Genomic DNA, 16,255 nt, shown 5'->3' with positions numbered 1-16,255 from the left:
GAATTAATACATGTGTTATAAAGGCTTGGTTTATGTTATAACAATTTATCAATAAATTTTCTTATTTTTACACATAAAAACTGTCCTCAATGGACCAGTGATTTCTCTAAAAATAATTCCATTTTTCTGGGGAGGGGGGGGGGGTTGTCTATAAGGACGGAGAAGCCATTAAACCCTATTTTTCATCAACATTACTATGTGAACTTAATTTGTTAGAATTTTCCTAGAGGGAGGGGGAGGTATAGACACGATTTCCAGTCTAGATCAACACACAACAATAATAATCAGTTAGTAAAACACAAACACAAATGAAAACAAAAGAAGAACTTACATGTGAACAAGGTGAAAAATAAACTTCATACTTTTTGAACTGTCAACTTTTGAAACATCCACGCTCAGTATACCAACAGAAAGTTCATTTCCCTGTACAATCCCTCTGGCCTGTGAATTAATCCACTAAGGCTCTCAAATTCAAATGGGACATTCTGCATGGCCTCCTGCGCAGAAAAAGCTCTCTCATTCGTCAGAACGTCTCCACCGAACATAATTCTTTCTGGCGTTTCATTGTCTACATGTGGAACTGCTAGGTGATGGATTCTTTGAAGTATAGTAATCGTGCCTAAACTTTAAAAGATAATGAAAAATATTTTCTTAGAGAGTGTGAAGATCTAATTTTAAGAAATGTTCTCTCACGGTCATATTAAAACATGTATATGCACATAGAAAAATTTCCATTACATTTAATTTTTTCTCATTTAATTATACCTTTAGAAGAATTCTCACTGGCTTCAATTAGTTCACAATTGAGAAAAATAGACTTCTCCTTTGTCTTCTCCATGTATGGATGTGAAATATAAGTTAGAAAGCTTGCACTTGCAGGTTTCAAAAATTCAATATACTTCAGCAGGATGTGAGATACATGGAAAACAATGTTTTTACAAAGGCTGTCAGTCTGTACCAGCGATGGTATCCAACTATTTGTTGGTACATTTAAACAACATTTCTTTCTCTCAGCATATTAGACGGTAAATTCAAGTCCTCTGCTGTAAATCGTTTTTGCTTGGCCATGACTAGGAACCAGTGTCAGCTCTTGCGCTGTTTCTCCATGGTCATCTTTGCTGGACTGATCGTGACGTCCAAATTATCCCCAAGAATTTCTATTGGCTTTGGTTTTGAAATAATGTTCTGAACTGAATGATCTCCTGTATCAGATTTATCATCAATTTCACATGCAGCAGAAAAAAGCAAATTTTTTTCTGCACTACTTTCAATTCTACCAGTATGGTACTGTGTTTTGTCTGCTTCACTTTCAACAACAGCAGCATGGCACGGTAAGCCTTGTGTCTCACTGTCTCCACAAGCAGCAAGCGAAGTTACTTCTGTATCACTTTCAAGCCCTGCAGTAGGAGACAGTCCTGAAGCATTCCTTGTAAACTCTTGTTCGTGATTTACATATGTTGAAACTGTGATTTACATATGTTGAAACTGTTTCCATAATCTGTTTTTCTTGCTGTTTCACAAGTTGTTTTTTCTTTTTCGTTATGCTTGTAGGCGACACAACTACACCAAGATCATGAAGTATTTTCAAACCCTGAAAAGATAAACAATTTAATCAATCCATGAGTGTTGAACTTGAAATTTTAACTTTTTAATTACAGTACTGTGCATGTACTATTTTGTTTTGTATCTGTTTCAGCAAAATAATATTGTTTGGAAGTTCAACTCAATTTGTAATAATTCAAATGACTTGTATTTTAAGTATTGAGTTTCAGTCCCATTTTTACATTTATGAATATAATGTCAAACATTAAAAATCTATCACCTCTTTGGTCATTCCACATTTGTCTGCAATAAGTCCTAAGATATACTGCAGCTGATTAAGTCCTTGGGATCTTGTGTAAAGTAATATAGCTGCAGAGGCTATCACACCAGGCAACTTTTTCTTGGTTCTCAAATCCAGGTTAGCCGCACCACACATAGAATAGTATGCAAGTAAGGAGCTTTGGCTTGAAATTCATGAGAAACAGCTGTCCAATCAAATTTAAGAAGGTTTTCTGAACTTTGATTTTGGAAGACATTTCCATTTCTACTAACAAGAACATTAATTTCTTTCTGAATCTCTTTTTTCACAACATTCACAATAGCATCCTTGTATTTATCATTTTTCCTGTAATGTTTCATAATTGCTTCAGGTTTCTTGCTGTTCATCATAGCTTTCAAGGCCGATTTTTCAGGTTCAGTGTTAACATACTTGGAGCGTTTACCATAAGGGTACTTGACTGTGATCTATCAAAAAATAAATAAATGAATTGTTGATCTTTACAAGACGTACTGTACATATGCCGGTATATGTTCATATCCATGTGAACTTTGCCAAGGATCAAGAGGTCATAATATGATGCCACAATGATCATTGCGCATTTTATAATTGCTTATTTTTTTTTTGATATTCTATTATGTATGTACCAGGTATATAAAACATGATATTGAACATGTTTTATTATTTATTTATTTGTCAATTTTAATAATCTGATTTTCTCAAGATAACAATGATAAAAAGTTCACCAATTTGAATTTGTTTGATAGTCATAGATATCAAATCTCCTGCTTTTTATGCTATAATTTAAAGTCTATGAAATAAAACGTTGAATATGTGGACTGGTGTGCGACCAGTTCTCACCAAGTACCGCTTCTCGCTAGTACATTTTTTAAAATCTAAAATCTAATCTGCTCGCCAGTACATAATTTAAAAACTATGAAATAAAATGTTGTATCGTGGTGTGCGACCAGTTCTCACCAAGTACCGTTTCTCGCCAGTACTTTGTGACGTCATTTTTTGTATATAATTTTATATGACAGTTTGTTGATTAAATGACGTCACAATGTACTGGCAAGAAATGGTACACAGCGAGACCTGGTCACACGTCAGTAGTTTTACGAAATGATTATGGTACAAAATGACTCCTAGTAAAATTTCATGGAGACGAAGAATAATTGTTTCATAGTTCCTACCATTTTTGTACTCAATATTGTATAATATTTAAAATATTTGATTTTTGCAATAGCATTATAATATATATATATATATGCAAAATGTAAACCAAGTGCGCTATATTTACCTTAACATCGAAATCTTCTCGTGGTTCTTTTGTCCTTGTGACTTGAGTTACAACCCTTTTCTCTGGTGTGACTTTAGGTGCAGGACTACATTTACGGGTAGGTGTGCAAAATAAACTTTTCTTGAGCCTTGACCTTTGTGTCGGCGTTTGTATAACTAACGGTCTTTTTTCCCCTCTTCTAGGCGTACTTACACACTGTTGATCAATGCCTGGCATTGCTTTGAGTGTCGCTAAACGTTTGTCGCGTTCTTCTGTTAACGACACAACTTTCGTCTCAATGTCCCCATCATTTAACTTCCTTATTTTGTTCAGTTTATTCACACACTGATTGCAAAGAACGCCAGTCATAGCTATTCCCAGTATTTTGAAAATATTTCCATAGTGATCTTGGCTAATATTTGATGCTAAGGACCTGTAAGACTTTTCCCGGAAACTTTTCTTACAAACGCCAGACGTCTTCATGGGCGCCGCCATTGTTGCATGTTTAGTTAACAACAAAACGTATTTTCAAAACTGAAGACTTCTAAATGTACTATCAGAGTTTCTGATTGGTTGTTCAATATGAACGAATTCGCATATTTTACAGCGATATTTCGGCTGGTTTGGCCACGGGTGATAAGTAAAAGACGCGATCACCCGTGGGTATCCGACGATGAACCCCTTGCTGAATCAACGTTTTCATTAACGCATATAAAGGGAAAAAATTGAATTTTTTTTAAAATTTATTTTGATGTAAAAAAAAAAAAAGAAAGAAAGAAGATATTAGTTCTCAGTCTCTCTTTATGCTTGTTTGTTAGCGATTAATCTATGTTCATTTTGCATATCCTTTCGTAATTAAAAAAATGCGATGTTAATCTTTTTTCCATGCAATATATCGGATAAATCTATGAAGAGTAGTATTTTGAAACTTCATACAAAATTTTATTAGACCTTTAAATTGTAAAATGCTTACATTGAAAATTCTGCCCGATTTCTTTCATTTTTTAAGGTAAAACTTTATCGATTATAAAAACTGATTCTTTTAGACAAAATAAAATGACATAATCAATAAGAGTTTGACAATCTCTAAATGCAGGTGTGTAGCTCTTAGTCTGAAAAAGAATCGGATGGACCACCTAGGACCCAGATCGTCCATTCAAATATCTTGAATATTGCCATTTCTTTCGTACGCGGTCGCATGTTGGCCGAATACTCACCGAGACTAAATGGTTCGTATTTTAAGTTTTAACTGCGTTTAAAGGTAATATTGGAATTCCGATAATTTTGAATATGAATTAGTTAAATAAAAGAGGTTAAAAATACCATAAAATTACCGGCATCGGACTTCCCCATGCGCGAATCTAGGAGAGGAGGGGGAGGGTTCCAGACCCCACCCAAACACCATCCCCCCGAAAAAAATTCTTTCAATTACCTGTACATTGCACATTATAAAATTACCAAAAATATGCCTCGGACATCCCCTGGCAAACTCAAATACAACTCAAATAACCGTCAGACATTCAACCCTCACACCCGGAATTTTTTTTCTGATCCGTGCATGCTCTCCCTTCTCAAAAAAGCAAAATTATTCTGCAAAACCCCCCGTAAAATTTCCAGGATCTCCGCATTTATACTAAAAGATTCATCGGCGCTTGCGTTCGATAAAAAATGCTTGTAAAATGTTCGGTATTTTTACTTTCATACCGGGCATACCCACTGTGTGAATATAATCGTCGTCCATATTCTGTCGATATTGAGTCAATTATGATGATTAAATAAGTTTTTCAAAATAAAATGCACATGACAAAAAACAACATGCAGCGAATCAAACTATAGACAACTTATAAAGATCTGTATTTCCTAAAATATATACATGTAGTATAATACTTTGTTTCTTTTACTCGGTGTTTATACATCAAATATTGTACCATAGTCAGGTATCAATTTTTGTTATACGTCACAAGTATGACGCAGTTACGACGGAAGACCTAATCGTTGCTAGCGATGAGCTCGTCTCTAACTTTTAAATATATATTACGGGAACTTGCATGTGGCCTTCATTTTTACATAAAGTGGTACAAAACAGTGTTATTTAGGGGCAAACACTTGGTGCGGGTATTGCTGTCAAATGACAGCTTCTAGTATTGTTATGCATTTACAAGCGGTGTTCTTCTTTAACTATTTTATTAACTTGTATGTCGTCATTGTCGTGCGTACATGCATGTGAGCAAGTTAAAAGAGCATGGTTATGATATTGGTCATTTTTTCCCCGATTTTAATGTTTACAATGCTTCAGTAAGGCATTTGTAATAGTTAACCAAGTTTGATTTTCAGTCGTCGAGTTAAAAGCGAAACACAAAGTTCCCCATACTTGTTTATATGTAAACATACATTTGTTTTCATTTTGAATATTGAAAAGAAAATTCCAGGTTTAGACCTAAATTGAATGTAACAAGCCTTAGGAACGGTTTATTCTTATCAAAACGAATTAACTGATAGAAATATTTTGAAAAAAAAACCTCTTACTTGTATATTCAACGAATGTAAACAAAATCATTGCATGAATCATATTTACATAACCAAGTCTTTTAGTTTCGACAAAGTAATTTAACTCAATCCGTATATAAAAAAAATGATTATTTTATAAACGCGTTTTCAAAATTTAGATCATAAAGAACATTTGATAAAGAATATTCGAATGCGCATTGTGAACACGTCGGACAAGTTTCTTTGGAGTAAAAATAAATTAGCCAAAAAAGAAAAACAAAAAATCAAAAGGACCCCGAAAGAAAAATGTGTTCTAAAATGGTTGTAGATTCTTCATTATGTGTATATGTGTCGTATTACAAAAAGTGTCATTGGGGATAGAGATTGGTTAAATTCGTATAAACATCAACTTGAAGCTGATCCGCGTAAGAAGAACTCACTCATTGTCCATATTTGTACATGTATGTGTTGTGATTCTAGTGCCGTTACATGTTTACTGTGTTGTGATACCTGTACAAGAGCAGGACAGTGATACTATGTATATTGTAACAAAACTCAAAACAATAAAAGGAAAATGGAGATATAAATTTGCAGGTTACGAGATTATGTACTCCGCCTCGGGTCCCAAACGATCCAACACAGCGCTAAGTTGATTAGAGGAAAAAGTGACAAAAAGATAAGCCTCGGAAAATTTACCTAATGTCATCAGAAATTATTTGTTAATAACAAAATTAAAAATGAAGGATAAGGATATAAGGATCCCGGCTATATATATATATATATATATATATATATATATATATATATATATATATATATATATATATATATATCACAAAAGTATTTTCTCAGTGTCCAGTTAAAATATAATAAAAGAAAAAAAGCAACTAACTGCAAAACATAAGTGCTTTCATTGTTAAAAATCTTCAGACGTTTAACAGTCGTTAAAACTATGACGTAATTACGTTACCTAGTGATAACGTCAACAATAATACTATGACGTCATAATGCTTATTTATCGTTTATTGTTTCCTTCAATAAGCTTTATGCCGTCCTAGTATTATTGTTGACGTTATCACTAGGTAACGTAATTACGTCATAGTTTTAACGACTGTAAAACGTCTGAAGATTTTTAACAATGAAAGCGCTTATGTTTTGCAGTTAGTGTTGCCTTTTTTCTTTTATTATTAAGGTCTTCCGTTTCCAGCGGAAGACCTTATTGTTTTCGTACTGTTTCTTATTAAGGTCTTCCGTTTCCAACGGAAGACCTTATTGTTTTCGTACTGTTTCTTATTATTAAGGTCTTCCGTTTCCAACGGAAGACCTTATTGTTTTCGTACTGTTTCTTATTATTATTATTATTATTTTTTTCCAAATTTTGTGCACGCGATTTCTCAAAAACCATTCAACTGATTTCAATCATTTTTTCACAGATGATGACCTTTTCAAAGAAATCAAGAAAAAGGGGCTGGCCCCTTAATATAGGGGCCAAGGTACTCGTTAACTCTATTACAAATAACTTAAAAATGATAAAGATTTTGTAATGCATTATAGAAGCAAAGTTGTTGATCGTACCAATATCTATTAGAAAAAATCATTGCCACGTCCATTTATTACGTAATTAGGGATTTTTAGGGGCCAAAGTACTTAAACGTTGACACAATATAACTAGAGAAGTTGACATATTTGGTAGACATCATAGAAGAGAAAATGTTTGAATTGATGATTTAAATCGATTCAACTTATCAAAACACGAATTTTTGTCCCCATTAAGGATCTAGAGGGCTGCCCCCTAAAATATTCAAACATTTTTATCTCAAAAATGATCAACAATTTTAGATGGGTGTAAGAACAAAAATTGTTAGTATTCTTAAGACCTTTTCAAAGAAATCAAGAAAAAGGGGCTGGCCCCTTTATTTGGGGGGGGGGGGGGGTAAGAAACTCGTAAAGTCTATTACAAATTACATAAAAACGATTAAGATTTCGTAATGCATTATAAAAGCAAAGTTGTTAAATGTAGCAATATCTATCTGGAAGACTCATTGCAACACCAATTTATTACGTAATTAGGGATTTGTATACATTATCTGAAAGTGTGTGTGTGTGTGGGGGGGGGGGGGTAATTCTAAAATTATATCGATTATTCATGGTATGATTAAAAACAGAAATCGCAAGGAAGACCTACTCGTTACTCGTAACGAGATCGTATCTAGTTATTATTATTATTATTATTATTTTTTTCCACGAATTTTGTGCACGCGATTTCTCGAAAACTATTCGGCCGATTTCGACCATTTTTTCTCAGATGATTGCCAGTGGTCATAATTCTAGAAGTTTTTTTAAAATTTGAAATCGGCACTTCCGGTTCCGATTTACGGCCGATTTTGTAAGTTTTTACGACTAATTTTGTGCAGACATAAACTCAGAGACTATCAGAGATAGGAATATGAAATTTTCAGGATAGGTAGACCATAGGTTGAAGTTGTGCACAATGTAGTTTTTTGGCGCCAGTGGCGCCATTTCTATGAGCTCGCCTAGGCTCGAAAATTGGGTACGAATTTCGAATCAAATTTTTCATACGTTTTGATCTGTATCTTTTTATGAGTTGATATTTTGTTAAAACATATATAACAAAAGTGGTAGATAATCAAAAGTTCTTTTCAACAAAATCAAAAAATAGGGGCTGGCCCCTTAAATTAGGGGCCAAGACACTCATAAACTCTATTACAAGTAACTTAAAAACGATAAAGATTTTGTAATGCATTATAGAAGCAAAGTTGTTGATCGTACCAATATCTATTAGAAAAAATCATTGCCACGTCCATTTATTACGTAATTAGGGATTTTTAGGGGCCAAAGTACTTAAACGTTGACACAATATAACTAGAGAAGTTGACATATTTGGTAGACATCATAGAAGAGAAAATGTTTGAATTGATGATTTAAATCGATTCAACTTATCAAAACACGAATTTTTGTCCCCATTAAGGATCTAGAGGGCTGCCCCCTAAAATATTCAAACATTTTTATCTCAAAAATGATCAACAATTTTAGATGGGTGTAAGAACAAAAATTGTTAGTATTCTTAAGACCTTTTCAAAGAAATCAAGAAAAAGGGGCTGGCCCCTTTTTTTAGGGGCCAAGACACTCGTTAACTCTATTGCAAGTAACTTAAAAACGATAAAGATTTTGTAATGCATTATAGAAGCAAAGTTGTTGATCGTACCAATATCTATTTGAAAAAATCATTGCCACGCCCATTTATTACGTAATTAGGGATTTTTAGGGGCAAAGTACTTAAACTTTGACGAAAAATAACTATAGAAGTAGACATATTTTGTTAGACATCATAGAAGAGAAAATGTTTGAAAAAATGATTTAAATTGATTCCACTTATCAAAACACGAATTTCTGTCCCCATTAAGGATCTATAGGGCTGGCCCTTAAAATATTCAATCATTTGTATCTCAAAAGTGATCAACAATTTTAGATGGATGTAAGAACAAAAAATGTTAGTATTCATGAGACCTTTCGTATAAAATCAAGAAAAAGGGGCTGGCCCCTTAAATTAGGGGCCAATAGACTCCTAAACTCTATTACTCATACCTTAAAAATGATCAAGATTTTGTAATGCATTATAGAAGCAAAGTTGTTGATAGCAGCAATATCAGTTTGTAAAACTCATTTCCAAACCAATTGATGACGTAATTAGAGATTTTAGGGGACTAAAATCTTAAACCTTAAATATGCTGTATGTGAAAAAGCAAAACTCTTTGTTAAGCATTTCAAGGGATATTGACAATGGTATGCATTTTCTGAGAGGGAGTGGTTAAGAGGGGAATTCTAAATTTTCATTGATATTTTAATCTTATCGTTTAAAAATTGAACGGAAGACCTACTCGTTACTCGTAACGAGATCGTATCTAGTTATTATTATTATTTTTTTTTTCCAAATTTTGTGCACGAGATTTCTCGAAATCTATTCGACCGATCTCAACCATTTTTTCACAGATTGTTGGGCGTGATCTAAACTTCATACGTTTTTCTTAATTTTTTCGTAGTCACTTCCGGTACCGAATTGTCGGCCATTTTGTAATTTTTGACGACCCATTTTGTGCAGCTATAAACTCGGAAACCATAAGAGATATGAATATGAAATTTTCGGGATAGGTAGACTATAGTTTGAAGTTGTGCAGCATGTAGTTGTTTAATGCCTGTTGCGCTATTTCTTGGAGCTCGCCTGGGCACGAAAATTGGGCACGAATTTTCATTCAAAATTTTCACACGTTTTGATTTATATCTTTTTATCAGTTGATATTTTGTTTAGACATATATAACAAAAGTGGTAGAGAATCAAAAGTTCTTTCCAACAACATCTATAAAAAGGGGCTGGCCCCTTTATTAAGGGGCCAAGGCACTCTTAAACTCTATTACAAATAACTTAAAAACGATAAAGATTTTGTAATGCAATATAGAAGCAAAGTTGTTGATCGTACCAATATTTATTAAAAAAAATTATTGCCACGCCCATTTATTACGTAATTAGGGATTTTTAGGGGCCAAAGTACTTAAACTTTGACGCAATATAACTAGAGAAGTAGACATTTTTTGTTAGACATGATAGTAGAGAAAATGTTTAAATTTATGATTTAAATCGATTCCACTTATCAAAACACGAATTCCTGTCCCCATTAAGGATCTAGAGGGCTGGCCCCTAAAATATTCATACATTTGTATCTCAAAAATGATCAACAATTTTAGATGGGTGTAAGAACAAAAATTGTTAGTATTCTTAAGACCTTTTCAAAGAAATCAAGAAAAAGGGGCTGGCCCCCTTTTTTTTGGGGGGGGGGGCGGCAAGAAACTCGTAAAGTATATTACAAATTACATAAAAACGATTAAGATTTCGTAATGCATTATAAAAGCAAAGTTGTTAATCGTAGCAATATCTATCTGGAAAACTCATTGCAACACCCATTTATTACGTAATTAGGGATTTGTATACATTATCTGAAAGTGTGTGTGTGTGTGTGGGGGGGGGGGGGTAATTCTAAAATTATATCGATTATTCATGGTATGATTAAAAACAGAAATCGCAAGGAAGACCTACTCGTTACTCGTAACGAGATCGTATCTAGTTATTATTATTATTATTATTATCATATATATATATATATATATATATATATATATATATATATATATATATATATATATATATATATATATATATATTAACAAACTCTTTCGTATTAGAGACTTTGACCCATGGGGAAAATATTTACGCCCAATATGCGTGATGTTCTATGACAAGACTCTCAAGGACTTTGTCATTTTGTCAAATACTGAAAAATGAAAGATATCCCATTAGGAAAAGAAGAAAAAAAACCCAGCTATACCAGGTCCAGAAAACAGTATGTAGATCGTAATATTGTGACCACAATTAAAAGGAACAAGTTGTTTCCATGCAAAACAACTCAATATACAGAGACAAGGTAAGGCAAGATCAGTAGCAGACAAATTCATCACACGCAAAAAAGTGACAAAATAAGTGTTTCTAGGAAAGTTAATGGAGGTTAACGGTAACCGGTTCATCGCACATTCCACGGCCTTTGATTGCTATAAACATACCTCTGTGAATGTTATTGTCATTTAAATTTAAAACACGTGGTTTTATTTGACCCTTACAGTTTTGCAGTTAAAATCGTGCCTCGTCTTCATAATCTATTTCCTGGAATCTTGATTTGATTTGAACATATTTTATTGTGTAAGTAACACAAAAGGATCGGAAACAAGTTCTTACAACTTACAAGTTCCTCTCCTAATGATAATACATACAATATATACAATTGTCATAGTACATGTAATATTACATGTTACTTATAGTTATTGACTTTATAATAATTAAATTCATGGACATACATTTACAAAGTAATTGCAAATATATAGTAGATAACGTTAATGTACAGTATAGAAAGCAAAAGCAAAAAGGAATTTAATTATTAAATCTTCCAGACTCATTAATGAACTTTTGAACTGCTGAAAAAATAAAGCAGTTTGTATTGTAAGACAAATTGTCACTACCCCAAAGAAGCAAATGTGAGTTAATTAAAATTGTTTCATCAAGCCTATTACAAAGTAATTCAAAAAGAGTGTTTCTTGCATTTACATAATTCTTGCATACAAAGAAAAAGTGATAAACATCCTCCTTTTGACCACAAATACAATTGGGTGATTCAATAATGTTTCTTCTATACAGATCATAATTCAAAATACAGTTGTGTCTCAACTTGGTATGTAAAATATACTTGCGTTTACCAAATGAAAAATATTTTGGAGGTTGAGGAATACTTTCAGTAATGTTTTTCTTGAATATGTTGAGAGACGTTGCTTCCCTAACTTCTAATTTGAGAGAATTCCATTTCCGAATGGTGTCAGGTACAAAAGATTTTTTGTAAAGTTCTAATCTGCTGATTGGAACACTATAATTTTCGCTATTTCTTGTGTGATATATTGACACATTTTTTGTTACGGGAGGAATAATATTGCTCAAGTACTCAGGTACTTGATTTGTATGAATTTTAAACATGGTTATTAATTTAGCCTTATTTCGTCGACTGACCAGAGATTCCCAGCCAGTTTCTGTGTAGAGAGAATCTGTAGATGCTAAAATGGGTAAACCAGTAACAATCCTTGCAGCACTTAATTGAACTTTTTCTAATCTCTCCATGTCAAACATATTGCAACCGTCCCATACTACAGAAGCATATTCAAGAACTGGTCTAATAAACGTGATATACATTTTTGATAAATTAGTTCTACCTAGAGTAAACTTAAGTTTTTTCAAAAGTCCTAATTTTTTGTATGCACTGTTTACTATATTATTAATATATTGAGACCAACTTAAATCATTAGAAAAAAGTAAACCAAGATCCTGGAATCTTGGTACCTGTAGTCAAAAATAAAATCTAAACGTTTATTGATTTTAAACTTTAAGCTCAATAATTTGCTGACAAAATGAGTTCTAGAAATAATGTAATAATAGAAAATACACCATTTTTACACTGTTGCATCAATTAACATGCTTAGTAGCAACCCCACCTAAGGATTAATTTTCGATCCGCACCTGACCTAGTAATAGCATCAATAGTGAAACAGACTATTATAGCATTGAATCATGATTTTTTGAAGTATACACTCTCATAACTGCAGCGGTGTGTGCATACAAATTGAGTAACGCGCGTTAGCGCGTTATGAAAATTTGTATGCACACACCGCTGCAGTTATGAGAGTGTATACTTCAAAACATCATGATTCAATGCTTATATTTACATTTTTTAACTTCTTGCCTTGTCTGCAAATGTGATTCATACCTTAAAATTCATATCTTATCCTAAGGGTAAGTTAATATTAATGGAAGAGCCACAGTAACAGCCACAAGCGTGAACTTTGATTTTCGCTTGTGACGTTGCAGTTTACAGCGTTCAACGTTTGTGACGTCATAATAAAACTCTTCAATTTGACCTTTGACTACTTGTTGCATTTAGAGGCATTTGAAGATCACAGAATTTAATGGAAAAACACAGTAGAATGTAAATATACTATTTTATGCAGAATGTTCCTAGAAAACGACGCGATATGCTAAGTTTTTATACAAAACAGACACACATTTTTTTTAAACCATGGTATTACACATCAAAAGCATCAAACAAGGCTTTGAATTTTTTAGGCAACCAAATGTTAATAATACCAACCACGTGTAAATTTGTTGAACACGAAGGGTAACTATGTTTTCAAAATCATCGTTTAGTTTAAATAACCGATATATGATGAAATAAGACATATATTTTATAGATTTTCATGTTTTAACATAAATCAATATAAGATATGATATGAAAAACGATCAGTACTTACGTATTTTAAGAACATTATCCGAACACATACTTCTGCTCGAAATTTCACAGGAACTGAATAAATCTCGGGGAAGTCTCGTGAACTTTCATTCCAGCAACTCTGGATTTATAACATACTTAGCAACGATAAAGAAAACATTACCAACACATTCGCAGGAGTGAACAGGTCAGGAAATTAATATTCTAAAGCATGCGTATATATATATATATATATATATATATATATATATATATATATATATATATATATATATATATATACACACACACACACACACACACAATATTCTATAAATCAAGACCATAGCGTGACTGAGGTAATAAAGAGCTTTTGGCTCATTCAATTCCTTGAAAATTTAAAAAGGAGGTTGTAAAGTTGATAAATTACTCAAATTAAGTGTATATACATTTTCAACTGTTGTTGTGATAAAAACCACTTGTTAAGTCAAAATTCTGTTTTTGTTTTTCAATAATATCATCATTGGCACACTGCCTAAAATGAGCGTGTTCAGCAGAAACACGTACTAGTTGCTATGCACTGGGGGTTACACACAGCCTGCATTATTTGAAAAACATTAATCGATATGTACTGTTGTGTCTCAAGAAGAGTTTACACGTTAAAGAAAAAAAATTATATCAATATATTTAATTGTAATTTATTAAATGTAAACTTAAAGAAAATGTTAAAAGAAGTTATAATAAATCATTCTGAATTACTTTTATTGAGGTGATCATTAAATGTTGGTACGGGTTCAAGTTTATGAAAAAATCTCCCTTTTTTATCACATGTTCAATTATAATAATCACCCTATAAAAGCCAAAGAATGGTTCTTTGTAATCTTAGTAAAAACTTTTTTCTCTTTGTAAGTGATCTTCAAATGACAAACTAAATTGTTAAAAATTTATCTTACTTTTTCGCTGTTAAAAGCGTTTTGATTTAAAAAAACAAAAAACAAAAACAAAACAAAAACAGTACTTCATCATTTTCTTGATTTTTGTACATGTTAGGCTTACAAGCATTCCATCAGAGTATATTTCACTGTTATAAATGCATACAATGCAGAGGAAATTTATCTTTGGATGTACATGGTTTTTACTTATTAACCCCCGATTTATATATCAATGACATGATAGTGATTTGATCAACAAAGTTTACACCTAAAGTATCTCTTTTATTCGAAAGCTCCCAGTAATTGGTCGAAATAGGCGACATAATTCATTCATTTGGTGTTATTTGTTATTAAATGGGATTTCAAAATATTAAGAATACAAAGTAAATTATTGCAACAAATACAACTGCGACGGTTAAAACGATTCAGAATGTGCAGCTTGTAGAACCGTTTTGTATTAATACAAACACTACTTTATCCTGTCGAATTTGAATTCTGATACATGGTACTATACGCTATTGAGGTTTTTTTTTTTAAAGAAAGAGACTTTTCATGACAAGATATGCGATGCAGAAATGTACGGCGGTGATTTTGCAGTTGTGTCACCATGTCACTTTACTGTGTATCAATAAGACTGGTACGTTTTGAAATTTTTATTTATTTGTTGATTTAACTACTCTACATGAGTTATAAAGACTTCAAACTTTTCAATTACATATTTTAATTGGCAATTATCGTCTTGCGCGAAAGCTACGTTTTGCTCTATCAGGTATCCAGTATTGCATAAGAGATAATTGCGTGGACCCTGAGGTCCACGCAGAAAATATATAAGCGAGGTTAAACCGGATGCTATGGGGAAAATTCAGCCTGCGCATGGGCTAGCCTGGTTCCTGTGCGTAATGGGTAGCTCAGGGAACCAGGCTAGCACACGTTTATCTGAATCGGGATCGGGATTCCGTGCCATATGCACACATAAGTTCAAATGCGCTGTAATTGTAAAGTTGTCGGTAAACAGTACAGAAACCAAGTATACGTTTAAAGAAATGACTGGCATGTGATATGAACTATCAGTCTTATGAAATAAGTTAATGAACTATCAGTCTTATGAAATAAGTTAATGTTATGCCGAAACTACAACATGCATCAACTAGCATAATTTGCAATGTTTTGTTGTTTTTCCGAATACACATGTAACTTAACTTTACTTTTATAGTAGGCGAGGCTAGAGAACTTCCAGATTAAATTTTTTTAAGCATGATTGAATAATTATGTCACTGTATAAAAGTTAAAATCTCAAGAAAAATGCATCAAAATATGAATTTTTTAATTTACACAAAGCTGTCACTGCATAGTTAACAAAGTAGTGCGAATCGTATTGTGTGCGCAAATAGTAGAATTCACCGAATGCCTAATACTATACATGCAAACTTCATTCATAGATAGATCATAATTATTTTAGAAGTATGAATCCTTTTTAAGATCTGAGATAAAAAGTCAGGGCTATACATACATGTATACGTAACACAACGTACAAATTTAGTGGTTAAAAGCAGAGGGCTAGAGTCGGTGGAATCTCTGATAATCTTAAGGCTTTCACGTTTTCGTTGGAAACACTTGCAAATGGTCCACGTATTGTAGTCCTTTTTTAAAGGACAGCAACTTGTTCTTTCTCTTTAAATCTGATTAGGAATGTTAACTGTGTACATGAGTGATGCATTTTCTTACGACATTCAGCTTTGATATTATCCAATTAAATGGATTGTTAAAAAACTCAAAACTTGTATCGTATTTGTATTATTCAAAAGAGAACTGAGTGGGTCTCGTAAATATCAAATTGTATGTGCTAGGTGGTCTCAGCAATACGTTT

General features: G+C 32.7%; 1 pseudogene; it reads right to left on the bottom strand.

Annotated features, from left to right (window-relative positions):
* Window positions 1-395: 395 nt before the first annotated feature.
* Window positions 396-3,593, bottom strand: LOC128158374 (uncharacterized; annotated as a pseudogene).
* Between the last annotated feature and the right edge of the window lie 12,662 nt (window positions 3,594-16,255).

The sequence above is a fragment of the Crassostrea angulata genome, chromosome 8, assembly GCF_025612915.1.
Source record: "Crassostrea angulata isolate pt1a10 chromosome 8, ASM2561291v2, whole genome shotgun sequence".
NCBI classification, from domain to species: domain Eukaryota; kingdom Metazoa; phylum Mollusca; class Bivalvia; order Ostreida; family Ostreidae; genus Magallana; species Magallana angulata.
The sequence above is the reverse complement of the archived record's forward strand: the minus strand, read 5'-3'. Positions and strand labels throughout refer to the sequence as shown.